The sequence below is a fragment of the Carassius auratus genome, unplaced genomic scaffold (genome assembly GCF_003368295.1).
Source record: "Carassius auratus strain Wakin unplaced genomic scaffold, ASM336829v1 scaf_tig00017317, whole genome shotgun sequence".
NCBI lineage: Eukaryota > Metazoa > Chordata > Actinopteri > Cypriniformes > Cyprinidae > Carassius > Carassius auratus.
Window position 1 is genome coordinate 36,456 of NW_020524771.1, and position 27,910 is coordinate 64,365.

The 27,910-nt window shown below is 34.2% G+C and overlaps 1 pseudogene; it reads left to right on the forward strand.

Annotated features, from left to right (window-relative positions):
- Window positions 1–243: 243 nt before the first annotated feature.
- Window positions 244–27,910, forward strand: LOC113075625 (calsyntenin-2-like; annotated as a pseudogene).

A 27,910-nucleotide genomic window follows, 5' to 3' on the forward strand; every position in this document is an offset into this window, starting at 1 on the left:
ACTATTCTTTATTTTTTATTTTTTTGCGAGGTGAGTTAAAAATATTTTGATATTTAACAAACTTTTTATTTGGCTCCCGTGTACACCAATAAGCGATGTAGAAAACGAATGGATGGATGGATTTAATTGGCCACATAAAGACACAGGCACGTGAAGCTATGGTCTTTGGGATTCTCTCTCTCTCTCTCTCTCTCTCTCTCTCTCTCTCTCTCTCTCTCTCTCTCCTCAGTGTATCAAGCGCTTCTACGCAACTGAGCATCGCACCTTACCTGAAATCTTTCAGCGACTTTTTCTTGTGTCTGCTGTTTAATGTAGATGTATTTTTAAACATCTAATTGGATGTTCTTGTTGTGTAAGTGTGAGAGAGACCAGGAAGAACAGAAGGACCAGAGGAGTTTTACTACAATGAGACGAATATTGATCCTGATGCTGCTCGCGCTCGGGCTATCCTGCGTGCGCGCGCACAGAGGTAAGCCAGCATCCTACATCAACATGTCTTCACATAAAAACAAGATATGATGCATTTATGAGGCATTTTAACGTTTTGAACATGACAAAGAAGTCGGCAGAAATTAATTTGTATTCCCCGAGAGGGTTTATTCCACGAATTTGGTTTCCAGATAGTTTTGAAAAGTCGCAGATCAAAATTGTATTCTCATTTAAATGAGTTTTAATTGTTGTCTTTAGATTAAAGGCTGAATGTCAGATTTGTAGACGATCATTGTTATGAAACACTACAATTTACTGAACACGTGCTGGAACAAAATGTAGAATAACATTATGCTGTATGTGTGTTTTGGGGATGCAATATTTATTAATATTTTATATGATGCTTTTATCAAAGTTTGAGAGTTTGCATTTGCATTTGCATTTTTTAGATTAGTTTTCAGTCCTTTGCAGCTGCAATCCTGCTGTAGTTTATAACAATAATACAGTAGCTAAATCAAGCTTTAAATGGGGTTTAATTTTAGACAACATGATTACCTTTGTTTTCTACAAAGCCCTCTCATAAAATAGACTAGTTTGGAAGTATGTTGGCTCACAAAACTGACTGAAGATATTGAGCTTATAATAATTGATCAGTGCACAGCTTTTCTCTCTCTTTTCTCTTCCTTTTCTGGTCTTGTATTGTTGTCCTGCCCTGTCCGGTGATGCATGTTCTTGTCTTTCTCTTTCCATCTTCAGTGATTATCCATCCTGTGTTTGTGTATTTCATGATTCACTTCACTAGCTGCAGACTCCTTGGGCTGTTTGTCCCTATCACATGCATAAACAAACCTCCCTCCTTCTCCTCTTCAGACACATAAGATAGAAGTTTATGTCAAAATGTATTTTGCACAAAGTGGTTAATTCAGCCTGGAATGATAAGAAACATCTGGAAATCACACAATAAACCACCACCAAATGTGTCCAGCTGTTATGAGTGTCTCAGTGTCAGCAGATGCTGGATAGATTGGTATTAGTAGTGGACACCTTTGCCTTGTGTTTGCAGTTGCTGTGACACACACAGCGAGCAGCTGCTGAATTCTCAGTCTATTGCGTTATGTTTCCAAGCAACAAAAGGCAATGCATTATTAAGAAGAGAAAGGAACCTATGCAGACCTTGGGTTTTCAAATCAATGATATTACGGACATCTTTGTTTATATAGCAAATAAAATATGTTTCTTATAAGCTCAAGGGTTCAGGTCTGATGCAATATGGTATATCCTGCAAACATCTCTCTTTTGTGCAATATTTTTATATGTTTTCTGGAAGAAACTATAGATTTTAAATAGGGATGCAACATTATGTAGGCTGATGTCAATGATGTTTGATAATGGCGCACTCATTTACATCTTTTTTACATTTAAATTAAATGAGCTTCATCAAGTGCTCACTTAAGGTTAAACTTTATTGAAACTACTAACTTAGCACACTGTTAAAATAATCTTGAATATTAATCTTTCCAATAGAATATTGTGATGTCTAAATTCCTTGATATTTAATCTATCAGTGAAACTAATTTGAAACAATGTAATGTTAGGTATTGTTCTTAATAAAAGTTTTGCTACTATACTTTTTATTAGGCCTATTCATCATATTATTCTACAGTTTCTTATTGTAATATTTTCAAATCTTGATCAAGGCTGACAGGTAACATTGAATTTTATACACTCATTGATATTTAAATGTGAAATGTGAATGGAAAAGAAAAATAATTACAAAAATATAGCTTAAACAACAATTATTAGGGTTTTGATGCTTTAAGATCGATAATTGTGTGCACAAAATACATTATATATGTGACCCTGGACTACAAAACCAGTCATAAGTGTCAATTTTTCAAAATTTAGATTTATACATAATCTGAAAGCTGAATGAATAAGCTTTCCATTGATGTATAGTTTGTTAGGATTTGTCAGGAATCTGAGGGGGCAAGAAAATCAAAATTCTGAGAAAATTACTTTTGAAGTTTATGTTCTTTACAATGCATATTACTAAACAAAAATTAAGTTTTGATACATTTACGGTAGGAAATGTACAAAATATCTTCATGGAACATGATCTTTAATATCCTACAGATTTTTGGCATTAAAGAAAAATCTATATTTTTGACCAATACAATGTTTGTTTTTTGTTTTTTTTTGTGGGGGGGGGCAACTTAAGACTTTTTTTGATAATGGTCACGTATTATTTACAAAGCTACGTAAATCAAAGAGGCAAATTACTATTTTCAGATTTATTTATTTTTTACGGCAGTTATCAAATTGAGCCCATACATAAAGATGCCAGGTTTGATGAAAATATCTCATTCCATATGACCATAAAAGTGACCCATGCCTAAATGTTTTGATAAATGGTTGATTTATCCTCACAACAGCACAGCTTATATTTGTTGTTAGTTTTTAACAAACGACTGCAGTAAAAATATTTCTTGTTTTTTTGCATTGTATGCTTTTGTGCCAATCAGAGTGAATGCCATTGTGAACCCAAAGTCCCTAGGCCTTATGGTTTGGTCTAAACGATAGAAATATAATGATACTAATGTCCTAACATCTACAACAGGGTTTCAGAGTTTCACGCTTGAACCCCTATCTTTGAAAGTGTTTTTTACAGAAAAACAGCCTCACATCACCTTTACACTTCTGTCCTGTTCTTTGGGAGATATCAGTGCTCGAACTAGAATCAGGAAGCTTGAACAGACCTCGTTAGGCTCTGGGGTTGTCGACTCTTGGGTTTGGTTTTGCTGAGGCAGCGTTCTACATACATTTGATTAATGTGCCGAGCATCTGAACCTGTGTGGGCTCTGACAGCCCTCTGATTGATTGTTAACAGTGTATCATATATATTCATTAGTGGAGTGAGTGTGTCATTATCATCATCATCATCATCATCATCATCATCACACAAAAGAAGCTACATGTTCCTCCTCTCTCAAATATGTGTGTGTGTGTTTGTGTGTGCATGTGTTTGTGTTTTTGTGCATGTGTGTGTGTGTGTGTGTGTGTTTGGCTGCTCATGGGAGGCCCACACCATATGTTCATTACTCATTTCTCCTTGAACTCTGTGTTCATGTATCCACAAAATAAAGTCAAAACAAAAGGTTGCAAGTCTTAAAAGTACATATAAATCTAAATGTTTCATTCAGTGTTATTTTACAGTGTTATCATGGTATTTTTGGATTTTTTAGTAATAAATGTGGATTATGGTTTTGGAATGGATCTGGAAATCTCAAAACTTTATTCAGGGTTTTTTGTGGGTGATGGGAATGTTTCCTGCACTGAAAAAATCATCCCTACAGTAAGATTCAGTTACTTAAGATGCAAAATGAAGATATAAAGTCTTGTTTTCTGCAAAAGTGAACAAAATTAGGTCAATTGATGCTTAATGCATTCACAAATATCTGCCAGTGAGGTATAAAAAAAGTATCCCTTCAAACTAAGTTGATTTTGCGGAGTCTGTTTTATATTTGTTTTGATTAGTCTGATGTGTTCTTGCTTTAATCACATACTGTATTGTTTTCTGATCAGTGTCTCAGCATACAAGCCTTCTTATACTTATTTTGCTTCTCAAGTAAATGTATCTTGATTTCATAATCTTTAGACAGTTTTAATGAAAAAAAAGTCAAAAATACTAAAGAAAACACAACTTGCTGTTACTATAAAATATTTCCATATTAGGTTGGGAATAAGTATTCAAAGGTTTAAGCTTTTATTTTGTAAATGTGCCCCCTACTTTTACATTTTGAAAACATGAATGATTTTACTTCTCTTCAATTTAACTGATTTATTTAAAATGTATAACCAGAATGTATTTTAGAAATTTTGGATTTGAAACGTCTTTTTGTTAATTGTATACCTTGTGTTATTTATTCTGTGATCGCCACGAAAATAACCTTGATGCTGGCATGGCATTAAAAAGTGAACAAATAAATAAATATGTTCCCTTCAATTTATTCCTTCACGTTGTCTTAAAAAGTCCTTTAAGAAGAAATGTACCTTCATAAAACCTCCAGAAACCCTGTTATTGCTGGCAGCATCTAGCAAAGTACATACTACATAGTACATCCTCATTCCTTCGCTTACATATAACACAAAACAATACTGTCACATGACCTCAATCATATCTGCATAGACGAAAACAACAATCATTTTTATACAATTATATTTATTAAATTCCTGTAACCTAGTTCTGTCATTCTCCCTGTGCTCTGGGCTCATTTCCCTCCATAACAGTGATGAAAGGAACCATTTTGGCTTTAAATGCACAAGACTGTAAAGGAGCCATTCTGGCTCTGAGCTCCCATCTGTATCACGAGCCCAATGAGGCTGCAGGGGTGCAGTCGCGCTCCTTCAATGCCCACTGCCCTGCTGCTGTGGAAAATGTTGATCATCATGAGCGCTGTGGTTAGGAGTGGAGCTGTGAGCCGTATTAGTACTAATGCTAACTGGATTCATGCTGAGGAAACTCTCATATGCTGTTAATGCCGTGTCTCATAAAACAGGCCTTTATGTTGTAGAAATAAAAGACACTGAAGCAGATTCTCAACTTTCCATCAGAAAATCACTTTTAGGTCACTGGCCACAGTTAGCAACCGCCTATATCATATACCAGGGTCCACCATCCTAGCTTTTTAGATGTGGGTGTCGATGCACCCAGTTCCTAATTTAATTTTACTCCAATTCTGATTAATTTAGGCAAATTCTTATATATTTTAATATTTTAAAATGTAGTAATATTTATTATTTTCCTTGCATAATAAATTCTTTCTCACAGGTAATTCTAACTTGGTAAATAATAAATAGAATAATAAAAAATAAAGATTTTTTTTAAATACGTTAATCTCATCAAATATAAATATTAATTTTGAAAGTTAACAACAAGGCCTAAAATATATAATAACTTTATAACAAACTATAATAACTAACACAAACTATAATAACTAACACAAACTATATAACGGATATAATAATCAAAACAATATCAGGTAAACCAACCAAAATAAACTTATTTATGAAACTGTGATATATATTACAACTACATATTAAGTGAATGATATAGTAAAACTATATATATACTATATATATTATATATACTATATATACTATATATATATATCTGTGTGTGTGTGTGTGTGTGTGTGTTTGTCATTATTTTTAAACTATTGCAGTCAATCTTGATTACATACTCTGTATAAAAAATGACTTGTTTTGTCATGGGGTTGTAGCTTTGGCAGCAAATTCATGAACTGATAAAAAGACGTGTGGGAAATCAGTGTCAAGCTGACTGAAATAAACATTTTGATTAATTGGGGAAAGAATACATTTACATTTATTATTCATATGTTTGTTTTTGTTTTTTAGCTACATTAAAACTACATTTTTGCTAGAAATACCCATGCATTTTACAAACATGATGGTATTGGTAAGAATATAAAGGAGATGAGAGAACCAGAGAACATGCATTTGGGTGAGAGATTGGACACTCGGGATGTAGGAAAACCCATAACAGCTGCCAGCGGATTAAAACAGCTTTAAGACAGATTAACACTTTATTTCCTCTGTTGTGCATGTGAGAAAAAGAGAGAAAGAGACTCTTTCGAGTTGGTTCTGCAAGCTTTTTGACTGACCCAGAATGAAAATCTATAACTGTGTTGATTTAGAGCATTTGTGATAGTTTTAATAAATATGTTTTCTTCTCTGCAGGCTATAAAGTGGACTGCTGTGTTTATCAGTCAACGGAAGTCCTTGTTTTCCATGTCTTTTAAAAAGAAGTAGATTTTTAGTGATTTGGCCCCCATTCAATCTCCTACTCCCCATTTCCCTCATCTTTCTTTCTGTCCTCTTTTCTTTACCTTTCTCCTGTGCTTTTCTCAGCTTTAGTTGGTCTCTCTGGGACATAAAACAAGTAAATGATATGGCCCTGACCTTTAGAGGGCATGCTTTATTTCTTATAAGAAGAAAAATTGTGGATGGAGAGAAGAAGGTGAGAACAGATCAGGTGCACATGTGGGTTAACCTTTCCAAGGTGTAATTCACAAAATTAATTATAGATGATTGTATATTTTCATTTTCTGTTTCTATTCTGACTCTATTCTTCTATTCAGTGTCTGGTTAGACATCAAATTATTTAGTTTGTATATGGTCTTAAAGATAAAAAAAAAGCCTTTGACAGTCATTTTTTTAAACATAATTGTTTGTAAAACGTAAAAATAATTGGCTGCTGTAAGCTACCAGCTCATTTTTAAATGGTTGGTTATAAAATGCACTGATTTATGATTCAACTTCATACTGCAATATAGGCTCAGCAATGTGTATCTGACACAATTATAGTCTTTCTTTACTGCACATGCATGTAATTTGAACATTAATTTTCTCCACAAGTGCCTATAGGGTCTTGAGGATTTGAAAAAACTGCTGCATCTAAAGACAGATCGACTAAAGAACAATCCAGAAAGTTGCTGTTTGGAGTCCTAACATTGTTGTGTGATGCTTACAACAACCTATTGTAACATTGTTGTGTTAAAGGGTGACATTCATAGCAGTGTGAATTGATTGGCTGTATTTTGAAAATCATGCCTTGGTGAACATTAGAGAGGATGCAGCAAAAGTATTTCAAAACAGATTTAAAATGGTTTGCTTTTGTAAATTAAAGACCACATCTTTCTCTTTCTCTTAGTGAATAAGCACAAGCCGTGGATCGAGAGCTCATACCACGGCATCATCACAGAAAACACAGATGCGGTTCTGCTGGACCCTCCTTTAGTGGCTCTGGACAAAGACGCTCCAGTTCCATATGCTGGTAAGGAAGCAAGAAATGAGCACTTTATAGGCTACTGGGTTTGTAGTACAGTGCTGCACACACATCTTTCCTGAGGCTGTATCAGCTGATCAGTGTGTGTGTGTGTGTGTGTGTGTGTGTGTGTGTGTGTGTGTGTGTGTGTGTGTCTGTGCACTCCATCTGTTCTTTCTGATTATTAGATGCTTTATGCTTTTCCAGATCCTCTGCTGGTTGCCAGATTACACTGCCAATGTATCAGATCCTCCAGCTGAACTGTATTTCTCTGATACACTTAAACTGAGTCACTGCTTAAGGACACACACACACACACACACACACACACACACACACACACACACACACACACAGACACACACACACACACACACACAGCCAGCATTGCCTCTATCTATCTATCTATCTATCTATCTATCTATCTATCTATCTATCTATCTATCTATCTATCTATCTATCTATCTATCTATCTATCTATCTATCTATACACATGACTACTATTATATTGTTGCTCTATGTATCCATTATCACCTGTTGTTCTATCTATCCATCCATCCATCATCACCTGTTGTTCTATCCATCCATCATCACCTGTTGTTCTATCTATCCATCCATCTATCATCACCTGTTGTTCTATCTATCCATCCATCCATCCATCATCACCTGTTGTTCTATCCATCCATTATCACCTGTTCTATCCATCCATCCATCATCACCTGTTGTTCTATCTATCCATCCATCTATCATCACCTGTTGTTCTATCTATCCATCCATCTATCATCACCTGTTTTTCTATCCATCTATCCATGATAACCTGTTGTTCTATCCATCCATCCATCTATGCATCACTTGTTGCTCCATCCACCCATCCATTAATCCATCATTTCCTGTTGTTCTATCCATCCATCATCACCTGTTGATCCATACATCATCCATCCATCCATGATCACCCCTTGCTCAATCTATACATCCATCACTTGTTGTTCTATCATCCATGCATCCATCTATCCATTCCATTTATCCATCCATCTGTCCATAACCTGTTACTCCATCCATCCATCACATGTTGTTCCATCCATCCATCATTATCTGTTGTTCTATCATCCATCCATCCATGCATCACCTGTTGCTCCATCCATCACGTTGTTCTATCCAACCCATTGTTATATTCGTCCATCCAACCATTGCTTGTTGTTCCATCCATCCATCTACCCATCCATCCATCCGTCCATCCATCAACTGTTGCTTCATCCATTCATTATGTTATTTTATCCATCACATGTTGTTCTTTCCAACCTGTTGTTATATCCATCCATACATGGGTTGTTGTTCTATCCATCCTTCCATCCATTGCCTGTTGTTCTATCCATCTTCCATCCTTCACCTGTTGCTCCATCCATCCATCACATGTTGTTCTATCCATCCAACCATCCTTCCATCCATCACCTGTTGCTCCATACATCCATCCATCCTTCGCCTGTTGCTCCGTCCATCCATCCATCCATCCATCCATCCATCCATCCATCACATGTTGTTCTATCCATCCAACCATCCTTCCATCCATTGCCTGTTGCTCCATCCATCCATCCATCCATCACCTGTTGTTCTACCCATCCATCCATCCATTGTAAAACCATCATTCGGTTTGTCTTGATAAACTTTGCTTCAAAGTTAAAAAATACATTAATTTATGACTTTCTCTGAATTTTAATGCATTCCATTAGATCTAAATTTAAATGTCAATTCTGCATACTGTTCTCTCACTTCAACTGAAAACGCGTCTCATTTCAGTTCTGAATGGCGCACAACCCTGCAGTTCCAATCAACTTGGAATTCTAAAGCATCTCAAAGCAATTTAAAAAGATACAGGAAGAATTAATTTTAAAATAACAATTAACATAGTTCAAAAAGGAAGTCTTCCTCTTTACCCTTCCTCCCTCTTTTTACCCTATTCTTTCATTTTTCCATCTCTGATGATTTAGTGCCACTGGCGGTTTTCATTTTCTCTCCATGAAATACTATCAGATTTAACAATCTCTTCTCTTTCTTATTCCTCCTAAATAAATTAGTTCTTTAGGGAGTGTTAGTGGAGTTTTTACTGGCAGAATTCTAGTCAGACAGCTGCTGCTGAAAGAGACCCATCCCTTCAGAAACACACTGCGATCCCTGATATCTAACACACATACACTTATTAATTTCTGTTTTTTTCAACCTAAAATATAATCAAAATGAAGCCATGACATGTATATATGTATGAATAATCTATACTTTACACACCACTCATGGTGCATTTCAATATCAAGGAAAATAATAGCACAAAATATCACCCAACACGATTGCACTATTCTTTCAATAAACCTCCACTTTGATCTACATTCATTTGTGTGTAAGCTTCTTTAGACCTACAGCCCAGCCGAAAAGAAGCTGTGCTTTACTGTGATTCTGTGAAAATGCTTTTTCAAGGGGAAATGACCTTGCATTGGGTTTCAGTGCATTTCTAGACACCAAAATAATATTAATAAGAAAACACACACATTTTACAATTGAAATGACATCTGTGCATCTCCACTGTTCAGAGATCACTACAGCAGAACTGACACTGAAGCTCAGATGTTTGCTCAGATGTTCACATCTTACCCAGCATATTCGTCCATGTGATTTATTGCTACATGTGACCTTTACACAAACATCCCTGACTGTATTCTGACAAGAAGATTAATTATCTAGTGTACATAATACATTCCCATGAGAGGAACGGAAAGGGGAGAAAGAAAGAAAGTATAAAGGAGTTCTAGGTTATATCTCATAAAAATTCAGAGCAACAGGGTATTATTCTTCATATTAAACCACCAAAAACAAGCTAAAGTATTCTGTTTTTACAGGGACAAAAATATACATTAATATATTATTGTTACATATTTTAAATACAAATTTAAGTATAAGAAATTACATTTTCTCAAATCACGCTTCATTGGCATCTATGGAAAAAATACATTCATACAAGATGACTCTTCATATAAACTTGTAATATTTTAAAACAAATAATATTCTGTGTTATATATTAGAAATATTACAATTTAATATGTGCAATTATTTATAAATAACTGTAGCCTATAATATTTTTTCAGTTTCATTATTATGTATACTTTATTATTTATAAATAATGTCATAATATGTAATAATATGTAATGTAATAATACCCATCACTGAAAATACACAACTTATTATGCATATATATATATATATATATATATATATATATATATATATATATATATATATATATATATATATATATATATAATATTTATAAAGATATCATACTTAATATTATATATTTGAAATTATTCTAATTTAATATTACTTTCTAATTATAATGTCAGAATTATTTATAGATAATTAAAACACATAGATATAGACAGACAGACAGACAGACAGATAGACAGATAGACAGATAGATAGATAGATAGATAGATAGATAGATAGATAGATGTGAACTACTTGAAGTTTAATGTTGTTAAGTTTATAGGATTTCAGCTTCACCACTTCAGACCAAACAAACCAAGAAAATATTTTCATGCATGCAGAAACACACGTCTGGTTGAATTATGTTTTTGTTGGAAACTCAAACTGTCTTCAGTGTGTGTTACAGGTAATGTACCTATAAAATGTAATTAAATATAAAGTGTGATTAATGGTTCTCCAGCAACTACCGATGAAGTGTAATTAATTAAGAGGGCGTAATTTATGTTGAAGCAAGACTGAGTTTGTTACGAGGGTAATTGCTGGCAGGTTACAAAACAACATGCTGAATAATTGATGGGTGTGATGCTCCAGTGATTAGAGCAGGACGCTGTAACGGAGCAGCAGTTATACAGAGTCGAGTGCATGAAAACAGCCAGAGGTTGCAATCCTTTGATAGGTTTCAGTCATAAATGCTTTAAAGAACTTTAGCTTAAAATAAATAAGAGTGTAGACTGTATAAACCAAAGGTACAGTGAGTGGTAGTTATAAAAGAGGATAAATGCAGTTATTCTGAAGGAAGTTTCAGAAGGAACACATAGATGGAAGTTATGTAGCACTTCTGAAATGTGTCTTAACCACTTTCAGACTCCGGGATCTGAAAATAACATTTATTAAGTGCCAAATGAGAGTAAAAATCCTGTAGATAAAAGATAGACTATTTGCCAGTGGGTGCCCAGAATGCAGAAAATGTTTTTGTTGCTAAATGCAAGGAAAATGGCAAAAAATTGTCATTTTCATAGGTAAATATTTTTTTTTTAATTATTTAAAGATACTATCCAATTGTAATTAAATTAATGTAATTGTTATATAAAAATTATATATATATAAAAAAAGAAGAAAAAAAATATATATATATACATACATATATTTGTTTTGTCTGTCAGATGAAGATCTAGAAATGGAGGAAACCTCACATCAAACATTGTTTTGTTTCAAATGAAAAGCGACGAGACTGAATTGAATATTGAAGGAAAGCTTGAGTGACAGAGGGAAGGAGCATCTTGAATGATAAAAGACAGCATTCAGTAGTGTGTGTGTGTGTGTGTGTGTGTGTGTGTGTGTGTGTGTGTGTGTGTGTGTGTGTGTGTGTGTGTGTGTGTGTGTGTGTGTGTGAGGGGTCACTGCGAGGCCAGTCGTATACGAGTCCCTCAAGGCCTATAAGACACTCCGTCTCTAAGATGGACAGTAACAGAGTATAAATCACAGCTGCCTACGGTGGCCTGTAAACATTGATCAAACACATGGCGGGAAATGAGACACTATATTAGACACACTTTTATATAAAAAAATACAGATTGTAGTCTTTTAATGTTTGCTTTGCTATTTCAAAAGCTCATTTAAACTATATAATTAGATTTGATGTTAGGTTCCCTATCTGAAATCTCATTTAAGGTGGCTTTAAATTTAATAAAGCTTTATTATGTTTGATAAGGCTCACGCAAAAAACATACATGACATTTAAAAATATACAACAAATAGACACAAAAAATCTTCTAGTCTGCTAATAGCATTTAGAATAAATGCCTGTTTTTAACCATAAAAAAGCATTGCCTAACTGGGAATCGAAGCAGTTGTTTCATGCGGACGCAGCTTTGGAGATTGTTTAAACTGCTGTTGATTGTTTTAAAGGCATATGCACTTAAAACAAAGTTATGCCTTGAAAATTAAACAAAGCTCCAAATGTAATTGGTTCACAGGTCAGTATTGATTTAAAAAAAGATAAATGCAGGTAATAAGAAGCAACTAAATCTAATAATCATGCATAGCTCAATAAATAGTCATTTGTTGTTGATGTCAAAGGTTGCATGTCCCATAAAACTCAAAAACTCATCATTCACTTGGTGGAAGCCAGTTAAAATAGACAGACGGCAACATAAAATGCAATGCTGTTAACCTCAATGAAAAATGAAGAAAACATCAAAAGGAAATAAATACAAATCAGTTGCATTTTTTATTGTTTGCAGAAAGCAGCACGAGATGTTTAGAAACCAAAACTGACAATTTTCCATGTTTCCTTTCCAGCATTTTTACATAAATCATTTTGCATATTATTATAGTATATGCAGCTAAATGTATATCTGATTTAAATGTATATTTAATTAACAATAACCCCATTATTTTGTCTTGTGTTCAGTCACCAATCCAGCACCAATTAATTACAAAAGTATATAACAAATACAACATATAAAAAATATTAAACTTTAAAATTTGATTTTAATACTTATATATTACATTAAATGTATGTTGTATAAAACTAGTCTTTTCTGAAAATGGTTGAGAGACACTGATTTAAAGAACGTCCTGATGGTAATACATTGGGAGAAGAAATGAGAAAAGAAACAGATTGTCTGAGGAAGACTGGAGGAGAAGAAATGAGCTGGAAGGGGTTTCTCTCTCTCTCTCTCTCTGTGAGCTTTGTGTTCAGTTGACAGCTTATTGGAAATACTACAGAGCATGTCAATCACAGATATACAGTGTGTGTGTGTGTGTGTGTGTGTATGAATCCTTTTAGTGATCCAGCCTTCAATACATGCACTCCATACTGATTTTTCATACCTTCATAACAAACGCAGTCACGTTCATCTCTACAGCCATATTTATGACTTTAGCATGTTATATATATCACAGATATTGATCATCACAGGTCTGTTTATATCCAAACTACACATCCTCTATATAAACTATTGTGTTACTGCACATCTCTAAGGAAAACATCATATATACAGTATACTTCATATATCACTGCACTGTCTCTTTTGTCACTCATAATAAAAATACACCTTAGATTAATATTTCATTTTCATTTAATAATTCATTTCTTAAGATAATGTGTATTTTCCCATCAATTTTGCAAAATACACCCTTCAGGATGTTCAAGCTCGCCATATATATAGTAAAAACGCCCATCACTTAGATTCATGCATTTAGCAGACGCTTTTATCCAAAGTGACTTTCAAAACAGGAAGCAATTTAATCCTGACACACAGGTTGTATTAAAAACAAGGGGGTGAAACAACACTGACGTTTCTGAAAACACATAAACCAACAATTAAAAAATAGTGCAGAATAAATGCGAGAACACATGCTGTGTGAACGCCCCCTTGCTATATCAGTGTCAGGGAATTTTGATAAAAGCAAAGCTGAAAAAGACAAACACAAAACCCACACATATACTTCTGAATGCTTTCGCTTTGTAATGCACGAATGCACTATTATTCTGTTTTAGTCTTATGCGTTCGCGCAAAGATAGCCAATGAAAGATGGCTCCATCTCTCTGGCTCTTTCTCTCTCTGTTGTTTTGTATATGTGGGTTTATTCTGAAGATCAAAGAGAGGAGAGATGGAGAATACTCTTATCTCTGCCGGACAGCAGCACTGTTTTACACAACACAACACACTCACACACACAATCATTTTAATAACTAGATTTCACCAAAAGTGAGGATGTTCGCTCATGCAAAACTCATACAAAACTGGGAAGATGACTTCCATTTGAGTTTTGTTGATCATGTCAGCTTGACTAACATTAAAAATAAACTTCAAATAGATATTTTACATTACCATTTAGCTATTTAACAGGCACTTTTATGCAAAGAGATTTACAAATGAGGACAACAGAAGCAATCAAATCCAACAAAAGAGAATCAATATGTAAGTGCTGTATGTAATATGTAAGCCTCGGTTACCCTAACGCAGTACACCTAGCATGTTTTATATATATATATAATTTTCTATTGTATCTTTGATCAAATAAATGCAGCTTTGATAGGCATAAGATAATTTTTTCAAAAAAAATATTATTACAAACTTTTGGCCAACAGAGTATGTCCATTTAAATTGACATTTTAAGGGAGGAAAAAAAAAACGGTTGCACTTTATTTTACAGTACGTGTACTAACATGTACTTATAGTGTACTTACAGTGTATTTATCTAAGAAAGTTCTGGTAACACAAGGTAACTACAATGGGGTAGGGTTAGGTTTAGGGGTAGGTTCAGGTTTAGTACCTAGTTATTACATAGTAATTGAAATTACTATAATAAGTACATAGTATGTACATGAGGAACAGGACTGTAAAATAAAGTGCTACCAAAAAAACAATAAAAAGCTAAAAAAGTAACCAATTTGTCCGTCACTAAGAATCCTTTGTGGGATTAAAATGAGCAATAGCCCTGAGATTACAAAGAGCAAAGTCTTAATCTCTGGTCTTCTCTCTGTGCTGTAGGGGAGATCTGTGGCTTTCACGTGCAGGGTCTTAGCGCTCCCTTCGAGGCTGTGGTTCTGAACCGTACGTCAGGAGAGGGCCGTCTGCGGGCGCGTGGACCAATCGACTGCGAGCGACAGAGAGAGTTCACCTTCATCATTCAAGCTCACGACTGTGGCACGGGACCGGAGGGACACGCAGAAAAGAGATCACACAAGTCAGTGTGTGTTTGAATAAATGCATGTTCTCCACCTCAGTCCGATTCGTGTTTGGGATGTTTTGAACTGGAAGGAACACGGTGAACTGTGTTTAAAATGCTTGACTCAGCTCTTTTAATCCACATTTGTTTTTTTTGTGTGTCCTTTATGTCACACACCTGCTTGCTGAAAAATTTTAAATAAAAAAAAAAATTCTATATATTTTAAAATGTAATTTATCCCTGCTGAATTTTCAGCATCATTTCTCCAGTGCCACATGGTCCTTCAGAAATCTTTCTAATATGCTGATTTAAGAAACATTTCTGATTATTATTATATATTGTGCTGCTCAATATTTTTGTGAAAACCATGATAATAATACTATAAAAAATGTATAATATAATATTATATAAGTATAATAAGAAAAAAAGTAAATAAATAAATATATATATATATATATATATATATATATATATATATATATATATATATATATATATATATATATATATATATATATATATATATATATTTATAAAGGAAATTAATAGTTTTATCAAAGTTGATCAAAAGTGAAAGTAAACCATTTATAATATTCCAAAAAAATATTTTTCAAATAATGATTTTTGACAAATTTAAGCAAAAACTGATTTCAAAATGTATAATAGAGACAACCATTATTAATAAATGAATACCTATAATAACTGATAAGAAATCAGCATATTAAAATGATAATGAGATCCCGAAGTGTGGAGAAATTATGCTGAAAATAAGGCTTTGATCACAGGAATAAATGACATTTGAAAATATATTAAAATAGAAAACAGTTATTTCAAATTGTACAAACATTTCACAATTTTCCTATATGATGAGCATAAGAAACTTCTTCTTACATTAGTGTATATACAGTACTGCATGTTTTTATCTCAGAGCTGACAATGAAAAGCAGGTGTCTGACCTTCAGGCGTTAAAACTTTGAAGAGCTCTTACTAATGAACGCTGCACCTGTTTACCTGCAGACGCCCAGAGCCAAAGACGCTTCTCTTTAGATATCCACATAAAGACCCTTTAACAGAGCCAAGGCAGTGAGCTAGACTGAAGTCCTTTGAAACAAAATGACTTAAAGACATTTGTGAATGAATGAGATTGGTGAGAAACGAGGTTGGTGATGAAACTATAGAGAGAGAAAAAAAAAGAGAAAAGAGAAAGAGGGACCTTCCTCATTACTCTGTGTCTCTTTAATCCATACATGATTACTGTACATAGCTTTGACAGCTCGGATGACACACACACACACATACGCATGGATAAAGGATTATAGTGAGATATTAGACTCTGAAGGGCTGCAAAGCTGCAAAATCACACTGCTTTACTAGAGATTTCATGCCTAATGCATATATAAATGTGTTTGCGTATGTTCTGGTTTTTAAAGGGGGGTGAAATGCTCGTTTTCACTCAATATCCTGTTAATCTTGAGTACATATAGAGTAGTACTGCATCCTTCATAAATCCAAAAAGTCTTTAGTTTTATTATATTCATAAGAGAAAGATAGTCTGTACCGATTTTTCTCGGAAAAACACGACCGGCTGGAGGCGTGACGTTTGGGCGGAGCTAAAGAATCACGAGCGCGAATAGGCTTTTGCGTTGAGAGCATGTGGAAACTGTGACATTACCGTGAGGAAAAAAACATCATCCAAAACAAACCATGGCTAACAGTCAGATTCAGCCGTTTATTTATGATCCAGAATCAGATCCAGAGGCTGAAACTGAACGAAAGCAGCAGCAGCAACGACTCGCTCCGAGCGGGGCTCGAACCCGGGTCTCTGGCATGGGAGGGGACGCAATAACAAGGAGGCAGAGATATTTGAAGCAGTTTTACTCACCGCCTGCGGTTCCAACACACGATCGTGACCCTTTTTCTTTGGGATTGCATCATCCTTAAGAAATAAACGATGCACAAATCCGTCGTCAAACTGGGACTTGTTTGTAAAACAAGCATCTTCGAAATGCAGGGAACAAACAAAAACACTTGCACAACTCCATTGATGCTCTGTAAAAATAAACTCCATCCACTGGTCCCTTAATGCTGTTTCTCTTTTGGTAATCTGTGCAGGGTTGTCTTGCCCTGGCAACCAAAAACACACTTCTTTTGTGACTTTTCTCGACGCTCTCGCTCTGATCAGTGAATGTCTGTGCTCTCAGTGCTCTGCTATACGGGAGCGCGCGCTCTTCCGGCAGAAGTGCCTCAGGACCCATATAAGGAAATTCCGCTCCATCTAACGTCACACAGAGCCATACTCGAAAAAAACTTTCAGAAACTTGTGACAAACCAGAAGGAGTATTTTGGGAACAAAAATACTCCTTCAAACGTACAACTTAATTTTTGAAACTTTGTCCATGTTTAGCATGGGAATCCAACTCTTTAACAGTGTAAAAAAACAGTATGCATGAAATAGCATTTCACCCCCCCTTTAACATTATAACACAGATTAGGAGGGGTGTTTGAAATCCTGTCATTTGTCAGACGAGCTGTTGCCCTTTGCAAAGTATTACTCACTTTTCATGCTGTCTTTGACATGAATGATGCAAGCTTGTTATTCTGGTATTTTCAGCTCACAAAAGTGTGCCAAGACTGGCCGTGAGGGTACCTGGAGGCACTTTTTTTCTTTCAGACTTCTTTTTTTATGTATTTCTTTCCCTGAAGACTTTCTAAGACTTTCTAACGACCTGCAGGAGAGAGAAATCACAAACGAGATCTCTTTAGCATGTTCGCTGCTTCTCCTGGACAGAAAAAATGGACACTTCTGAAGCATTTTCTTCTGGAAAAAAGTATCTTCTTAAGCAGAGAATGCTAATTAGTTCAGATCTGGACCACAAATAATTTCTCATTATAATTAAAGATGCAAAAAACACAAGACCTGCAGCAAAGGCGACTGCATTGGCAAAAGCAAAGTCTGATTTACATAGCATTTCGTCAAAATGGCATGAATAAAAATCATCTCCTCTGGTCAGTTCTTTTTAAAGTTAGTTTAGTATTATTTCTAAAGCAGCAGACTATTTTGATTTATCACTTCTTACTTTTAATCGTTTTTGACAGTTGACCTGTAAATGTTCATTCTAGATGCTATTTAAATGGTCTTTGTTTGCTGGTTGGTCCCCTAAAACACACAAATAACTCTGCAGTCAGATCTGTGGTGCACTATTATGCCATGTTTCCATAAAATCACTAAATAAAAAGCAGCCGACCGTGCTCCTTTTCTGATAAACACAACCTGACATATAGTTTCTCTTTTAATAGGTTTATAAAAATATGTAGAGAAGGAAATTTAAAGAATGTAGAGAGGAGACTGGAGTATTTTTCTTGGGGAGAAATCTGCATTATTCTCCATTTAATCCATCACTGTCTGAGAGAAACAATAGATATTATTGTCTGTGAATTAAAATAATATAATATAAATATTAGTGAAATAGTAAATGTAAACTAAAGTTGGGAAGTGTTGCTTTGAAGGATAACAGAAATAAAATACGCTGAAGCACTAAAATGTTCAAAACTAACATGGAAAAAAAATTAAAGATGAATGTTGAAAGAACAATTTATATACCGTTTTTAATATTCAAATTAAAATGAAAACTGAAAGTGTAAAAATATTCAAAATATTAATGAATAGTCTAATGGTAGCCTATATAAATAATGCTACAATACAAATGAAATGAATACGATCTCATTTGGGACTTTTGTTCATTTTATCTAGTTTGAAATTTAATACAATGTCTCAAACTGTGCTCAGATTTGCTAAAAGCAATATATTCTGCAATCAGCAGAAGTGCCTTAAACAAATTTGAGACTTAAAGTAATGGTTCACCACAAAAACATTTACATTTGTTAACAAATCAGGTCATCCCAGATGTAGATGAGTTTTTTTACTGGAGGGAGCAATATTATGCATAGAAAACTTATAGTTTAACATGAAGCAATGGTTTAATGTTAAAAACATGACGGCTTTGATTCTTACAAAAATGCATTGTCATGCTTTTATCAGCTGTTTAAAGTCTTATTCTGACTGCACCCATTCACTGCATTGGTCAGCAAATGATGTAATGCTACATTTCAGATCTGTTCCAATAAAAAAACAAACTCATCTTCATCTTACATGACCTGAAGGTGAGTATCTTTTCTCCATGAAGTCTCCTGGACAATGAAGAAGCAATAAAAACCTCTCTCTCTCTCTCTCTCTCTCTCTCTTTCTCAGGGCTGTGGTGCATGTGCAGGTGGGAGATGTGAACGAGTTTTCTCCCGTGTTCGGTCAGCGGGAGTATCACGGCTCGGTGACCGAGGGCAAAGTGTATGACAGTATTCTGCAGGTGCAGGCGTCCGACCAGGACTGCTCTCCACAATACAGCCAGATCTGCAACTACCAGATCAGCTCTCAGGACACAGCCTTCGCTGTAGACCGCAACGGTTAGTGCACAAACATACAGGGAACACATGCCAACAGCACTTTTCTGTCTGTATTTAAAAGTGTGTTTGCGTGCAGGTAACATCAGGAACACAGAGAGCCTGAGCTTTGATAAGAAGTCACATTATAAAATCCGTGTGACGGCGTTCGACTGCGGTCAGAAGAGAGCGGCGCAGGACGCTGTCGTACACATCCACGTCAAACCCGTCTGCAAGCCTGGATGGCAGGGTGAGATCTGGAAATGTTTTAGTCTCGGACACAGTTTGCATGTGAAAATGGTCAGGCTTCAGTGGTCCACCAGGGAGAAAAGTCAGATTTACAAGTTACCAAATTGTGCACTTTCGAGCGTTTTCTGTATACTCTCATAAAAAAGTCACAAAGCTGTCAGTGGGCCAGCGCCCTAAGGTACAAAAGCTAAAGGTGCCTTATTTACTCCTAAATGGTACATTTCTGTACCTTAAAGGTACATATTAAGTACTTAAAAAACAAAAAAATCTACTGCAATGACAGTTTTATACCCTTTTTATGAGACTGTATAGCTGGACTGTTGTAAAGTTTTTAGAATATAAGTTTTAAATAATTTTCAGTGTTATTTTAGTTTAGTTTTGATATATATATATATATATATATATATATATATATATATATATATACTATTATAGTATTTATTCATATATATATAGTAGTTCATTTTATAAATAATTGTTTCTATTGTTTTTATATATCATTGTAATATTAACTTCTTTTATTAATAAATTATTAATTATAGTTTTTTATTTTATTTTCTGTTTTCATTTTAATTTATAGTTTTATTCAGTTTATTTAGTAATTCAGCATTTGTTATTTTTATAATGTTAAGTTTTAGTCTCAGTAATTTAGTATTTAATCTTAAACTTATTTCAGTTAGTTACAAAAGCAACATATATTGTTTTCATTGATTTTTCCATTTTCCATTTAATAATTTGATTTGATCATTGATCATTGTTAGCATATAAGATGATTTGGATATAAGTGTCTGCATGCTAAATGTATACATGTAAATGTAATTTTTAATAGTTTTACTTTTACTTAATTTAAACTATTTAAAGATAAACCTGCTCCTAAATTAGCATGTTTAAAAATAAACTTATACTGAAGGTGGTGTAGTTCTGTTTGAATCTGACAGACCATTCAGATTCAGATCTGAATCTTTACTGGTTTACTAAAATGAGGAGAGTTTAAGAAAGCACCTCAGCTTGTAAGACTGTTTGCTCCATACAACGCAACATAAAAACTAGAACTTTTATTTAGTTACTGCCCAACACTAGTGTGCATGTTCACTTATTTCATCGATACAATGAATCAATATAACAAAACCTATGTAAGTGTGGGAATTAGATGCATGTTCAATTCTAAAATACACAAACAATCAAAATACAGTTCTGGTACAGTTCTGGTCATTCCAGACATTTCCTATGATCTGTGCATGACAGATTCTCTGTCTAAAACCAGATTCAGGTGAGGAAATTACACACACACACACACACACACAATCAAGAGCTGGTTCTGTGCTTTGAATTTCCTGTCACTTTCTATCCATTTCTTTCTTTTCCCTTGAAGCTATTTTTGTTTGCTTTTAAACTCAATATAGTATTGACCCGCTTCCATCTCTCTGCAACCATTTTTATTTTCTTTTTTTCTGTAGGTTTGTGCATTTTTCTTGCTTTTGATTGCCGCAGGAGGCTTGCATCTGAATTAACTCACACACTTTCATATGATCAGTGTTGGGGAAAGTTACTTTTAAAAGTAATGCATTACAATATTGCGTTACTCCCTGAAAAAGTAACTAATTACGTTACTTAGTTATGTTTTATGGAAAGTAATGTGTTACGTTACTTTTGCGTTACAATTGCGTTACTTTCGCGTTACTTTTTAAATACAAAAATTGTTTTTAATATAAGAAGTTCTATTTATAGCAAATGTAAAAGCCTTTTCACACCGAAAAGTGTAATGAATAAACCTCAGGCTGATTTGATTTTTGCATTTGATTCATTTAGATACATTCAGTCTTCACGCAAACTCCAGTAAGCTTTGGTATGAAAGCAATCTGGCCTAGTTTGCAGAAGTCAGCTGCGTCAATATCTTATCATTTGTCTAATAAAGTAAAATGCATTTCTCATTGCTGCTTGTCTCTGCAGAAATAGTCTTTGCCAAAAGGCTTTCATCTCTCGCAGTCTCTCCATTGATATGAAAGCAGAAAGGCACTTTTCATTCTGCACATGATGAGAAGTAAATAGCAACAATATCATAAAATTATGTTAAAAAGCTCTTTCCATTTTTTTTACATCTCTTCGTGAGTTGTTTCCCAGCTACAGTCATGAACAAGCGTTTCTCGTTCTCAGTTGTAACCCAAGTTTATGCAGAATTAAACATCAAAGAACTGAAGTGAAAAAAAAAAAACTTAAATTTGATCAAAAACATGAATGTATAAAATAGAAGCTTTTAAAAGTCAACATTCAATCAAAATGATCAATTAAACTTTTATATTCTTAAAGTGATAGTGCACCCAAAAATTTACATTTTGTCATCATTTATTTACTCTCATATCATTCCAGTTCAAACATGTATGATGTTCTTTCTCCTGTCAAAATGTAAAAAAATTTATCTGAAAAGTTATATTCTTTAAAATACTGCTTTAAATTGTGACATTTTTGCATTAAATGGCCCTTTAATGCATGTCTCTGGTCTTATTGTGCACAAATCAGTTGTGCATGTTATTCTAAAACCAAAAAAAAGTTTGCATTTTAATTAAAATGCCCCTCAAACTTTAATTGTCTGCTAACGTCATCAAACTCTAATTTTTCCTCCTCTTCATTGTTACCATCCAGTCAATTCCCAGTGGATAAAATCAAGTAAACTTTTGGTCTAGAGTAGTTTGTGTCTCCCAGAATGCACTTTGATGTGTCTCTGATGTTATTGTCCCCCAGGTGAGTTTGGAGACACAAAACATGTTCCTCTTTACTCACACACACAAACGCACACACATTTGGTAGAAGCTTCAGGCCAATTTTTTTTCCAGCCCACTGGATGATGACAACTTGAGTAAAGGCCATTTTTTCACATCTGACATAAAAGCATGAAGGAGAGAGAAAAGTAAACAGCTCCCCGTTGTGTCTCATAAGCAAGGGTGAATAATTCAGCAGGGGTGGACATGCACCGTCCACACACACACACACACACACACACACACACAAACACACACACATTTTGTTGTTACCTTTAGGCTCCCTCCATCCATAAAATAATCATTTTCAGCTGCAAATTCCCAAACCCAGCAGCTCATTGGGTGTTTGTGTGTGAGCTAATATTTGTGAGGTCTGTATGTGAATGCATGTTTACACAATCCATTTAATACTGTCCACCGTTTTAATTTTTCACCCATAAATCCATGTTAAATAACCACTGGCTATAGAATTCATTACAGCCACAATGTATCCGGAATAATGTAATATCCCGCCAGACGCTCTGGGTAACAGACCTCAAATATATAATAAATTATAACTGAATAAAACAAAAAGAAAATAATTATTCTTCATTAAAAAACAAACAAATGTGCTTGTTCAGTTAGTTACATAAAACATCTTTTGCTACTTGTCATATCTGTGCTCCAAAAAATACCAAAGACTGACTGTGCTGAATTTATAATATTATATTTAATGTAAACTCAGGGTGAACCTACTGACTATATATCAGGTATGTTTTTATTAAAATGACAAATTTAAGTAAATATCACACATGTAATTGTGTAAACCAGTTTAACTAAGTAAAATGAAAGTTAATAAGTACATACTTTTTGTTTGACTCCATTAAGGCAAGTGTTTATATGCTTTATTATTTTAGTTGTAGACATACATTTTTAATTTGTCACCGCACTGATATTAGCACAGCTATGTTGACTAAATGAAGTAACAATAACCAAGTCCTTCCTGGCATTTTAAACAGGGATTTCCTTGTACTCATAAATACTCATAAAATAACTCTTAATTCCAACATTTACAGCATTACCAATTCTGTCCTAGACAAAGCATGCTGGAAACTAATAATCAAACTTGCAATTTTAGCTCATTCTTTAAACAGCTATTCATGTAGTCCCAATACAAATTAATTAAGCTTTAATTTCACATATTTAAGCAAATTAAACACAATTATGTTAAAAGGTTCAGCAGTTGTGTTGATTTAGCTAAATCTTTATTTAAATTAAAGTGCAGCAATTTTTAAATAACAGAATATTAATTTCTGCTTTTGTCTCACATTTTCTCCAGAAGTCTAGTTGTTGAGAATAATGCACAGATTTCAGCAAATATGAGAATGTAATGCTGACATATTTTCCAAAACAAAGCTGTCAAGGGTAGAAATGTAATCAATTCAATATGTTTTAACCCTGACCTGTGTGCAGTTGTTTCAGTGTTAAATAGTGACATTTTTCTTGTTGAATATCCTGTCACTCTAAAATGCATCAGATTGTGGAAGTAAAATTGGTTATGAACTGCACTTCATGTTGACTCTAACACAGCTGTCTAAAATGATTTATCTACAGCTGATAATGCAAGAATGACATGCTTATACACAGTTAGAGAAACAATGTGCAACAATAGTAACATAAGAGTACAAATTACTACTCTAAGGTACAAATATGCACCATTTAGGAGTAAAGAAGGAACAAAGGAGACTGTTTGAGTTTCTGTGTTAAGCTGCTTTTGGTAAAACTTCAGTAAAGGGACTAATTCTCATACATATTATTAACATATTGGCAGTTTGTTAAGCACATGTTCTGCATGATCATATTCTACATCCCTAATCCCAATACATATATACTTAACAGCTAACTATCAATGAGCAGCAAGTTAGAAGTTCATTGAGGGAAAAGTCGTAGTAAATGGTTTGTTATTGGCGAAAATTGGACCTTAAAATAAATTGTGACTTAAGTGTTGTTTTTGTTTTTTTTTGTATGTTTTGTACACTATATAGTAAACCATGGTACCTACTCTTTGATGGTGTACCATGATATTTCCATTTAATACAATCACTATACAGTATATTATACTCCCGCCACAGTTCTTTCTTTGTAAGTGGTAATCACTTAGTTTTAAATTGTGAATGTTTTTGCTCATGCACAGAAGCAGGTTACGTTTCTTCAAGGTATATTTGAAATGCACGTCATCTTGAGGAACTGACTTGTTACTTGTGTGGAAGTCTGGAAAATACTGTGACCTCAATATCTTAATTTTCCAGCACAGTGACATTATCACTCATATTTAAGATCTTTATCAAACCATTATCTAACTTTCTTTCTTCCCAGGCTGGAGCAAGCTCGTTGACTATGAACCAGGAACGGGCAGTAAGCTGTTATTTCCCAAGATGCACCTGGAGACATGTGCGGGATCGGTGTCGTGGATCAGGGCCACAGTGGAGCTGGAGACGAGCGCTGCTGGGAGAGGCTGTGACAGACAGTCTTACTCTGAACGATCCTTACAGAAGCTCTGCGGTATGATTAACAGCTATTTATTCCACTGCACGCTTCCTCATTTCTCTCGGGTCGCTTTAATTACCAAATGTGCCTGAGGGCTAAACTAGTCAGACAAAACCTCCACCCTTGTCCTAGAATAGGTATGTGTCTCAGTGCAGAATCATTAGCAGTGTAATTCATTCATATCAGAGTCTTGAGAATCTACAAATGAAGCCATAAAATACAAAAAGGCAGCTCATCACAGATCTCCAAGAAGACTAACAGTCCTTTTATATGACATGTGTCAGAATATCCTAATGCATTGGACTCTATGGGCTGAAGAGTCATATTAATGGTGTGATAATGAAAGATATGATAATGAAGTCCCACACATAAAAGCTGAACTGAAGTCATCGTAAGATTTCTATTTTAAGATGACAGGCAGTGGAATTTTTTTTATTTTTTATATAATTATCTTTAATAATTAAAATAATGTTTTTTCTTTTCATTTTTGTAAAAAAGAAAAATATATTTTTTTAATATTAACACACACACACACACACACACACACACACACACACACACACACACACACACACACACACACACACACACACACACATATATATTTATTTATTTATTTAATTGAAAGTATAATTTAAGATGAAATTGATTATTAATTTTTATATATTTATAACAAAATATAAAAATTTAATGAATGATTTTTAAAAGATATGTGTATAAAAGCAAAAACATTTGAAAAACATATCTAAATAAATTAAATCATTATATATATATATATATATATATATATGTGTGTGTGTGTGTGTGTGTGTGTATATATATATATATACTAATAAAATTATTATTTTACTATATACAAAGTATATATTACATAAAATTTGTTTAATGCATCATTATGGCACAATGTTCATTTTAAGCATTTTAATAACCCTATGTATTACTGTACGAATTAACACCAAATTCTGTAAGACTTTTCATTTGGACTTTAAACTCCAAGTCCATTTAAACTTCCTCAAATGTGATCTGTGTTTCAAGTGATCAATTTATCTCTAAACTGGCATCATACCAGGAGCTTCATCAGGAAGCACGGATCTCCTGCCCGGCCTCCAGCAGTGTTTTTTAATTGGACGGCGATTCTTGTGATGGATGGCGGCCGGGACAGTGACCTCACATACCGCTTTGATGGTCGTCAAGCTGCCAAGATCCCAGACTGGGTCGTCCCGCAGAATCTAACCCATCAGTTCACCATAACCACATGGATGAAGCACGGGCCGAGTCCGGGACAGAGAGCCGAGAAAGAAACGCTGCTCTGCAACTCTGACAAAACAGGTGAGACAGAGCGAGAACTGAATGAGAAGAGGAGAAACCTGCTCAAAAGACTATCTTATAAATCCTGCCATCACAAATGAGATCTCTGTTGTTTCTCCTACAGCATATGAGTTTCATACCTCCCAGATTTAACCTAAGGAATAAAGTCCAATAAAACTCTTGAAATCTCAATAATTTACTTGTTAATGAATTAATATAATAAAATAATAGTAATAAATAAAATAATAAAATCTAATACATTTTATTAAACACTAAATTAAAATTAAATAAATGCACAAAGAATTAATAAAATAAATTAAATTAAATAAATGCAATAGAATTATATAATTATACTAATTATTCTACATTATGTATAAAGTATATATATATATATATAATATATATATATATATATTCTGAAAAAATAAATATATTCTTTTTTTCATAATTCATTATTAAAAATTTAATTGATGTGAACAAATTTCTCATCAAATTATTTTAAGACTTATTTAATCTGCTATAAATGTAGCTTTTTACTTTTGCTTTTTCCCACTATTATCTCATTCGTGTCTATTTCTAATTGTCCAATGGAATTTGAGCATGGCTTGCTAGAAAGCTTGGTAACACTTTACTTAAAGCCTTTATATATAATGCATTACAAAAGTAGTTTATTGCTTTGAATTCACCTTATAATGCATTGTATGCTCTCGTGAATATTTGTAACCACAGTTATAATACATTAGAATACTTTAAATCTTAAGAAAGTATAGTAATTTGTATAATGAATTACAACACAAGACAAACAAACCTAATATTATAATGCATTTCAACTTTGGTGACAGTTATTATTAACCAGATATATCCATCACAACGTACATTATGAATACCTTTATAATGCATTATACATAAAGTTTTGTATTTCACACAGAAAGTTTCAAGTAGAGTATAACTAGCTTAGTCACCAAGAAGTCCACGATAAGCCTTTAGCAGAAAACCCTTGCTGGTCTGCTAGCTAGCAAAAACCAGCCAGGACATGGAGGTTCACCCTGGACTTTCATTAGGACTGAAGAGGGAAACTGTTAGATCACAATTTCATTTGTACTGGACGATTGCAGTTCTACTTCCTCTCCTGTCAGGATCTCTATACAGATAAACACACACCAAATGGGTGCCGTTTCTTTTCTCTCAGGTTCAATTTAGCGATATTATCTTGTATGTCAAGAGGTAATTGTATTCTCTGTCTGTCTCTTGACCTCTCCGTGCTCTCTTTGTCTCTCTGTCTCTATCACTTTCTCCGTCTCTCTCAGAGATGAACCGGCACCATTACTCTCTGTATGTGCATAACTGCAGGCTGGTTTTCCTGCTGAGGACGGACTACACTCAGACGGACTCCTTCAGACCGGCTGAATTCCACTGGAAATTAGAGCAGGTATGA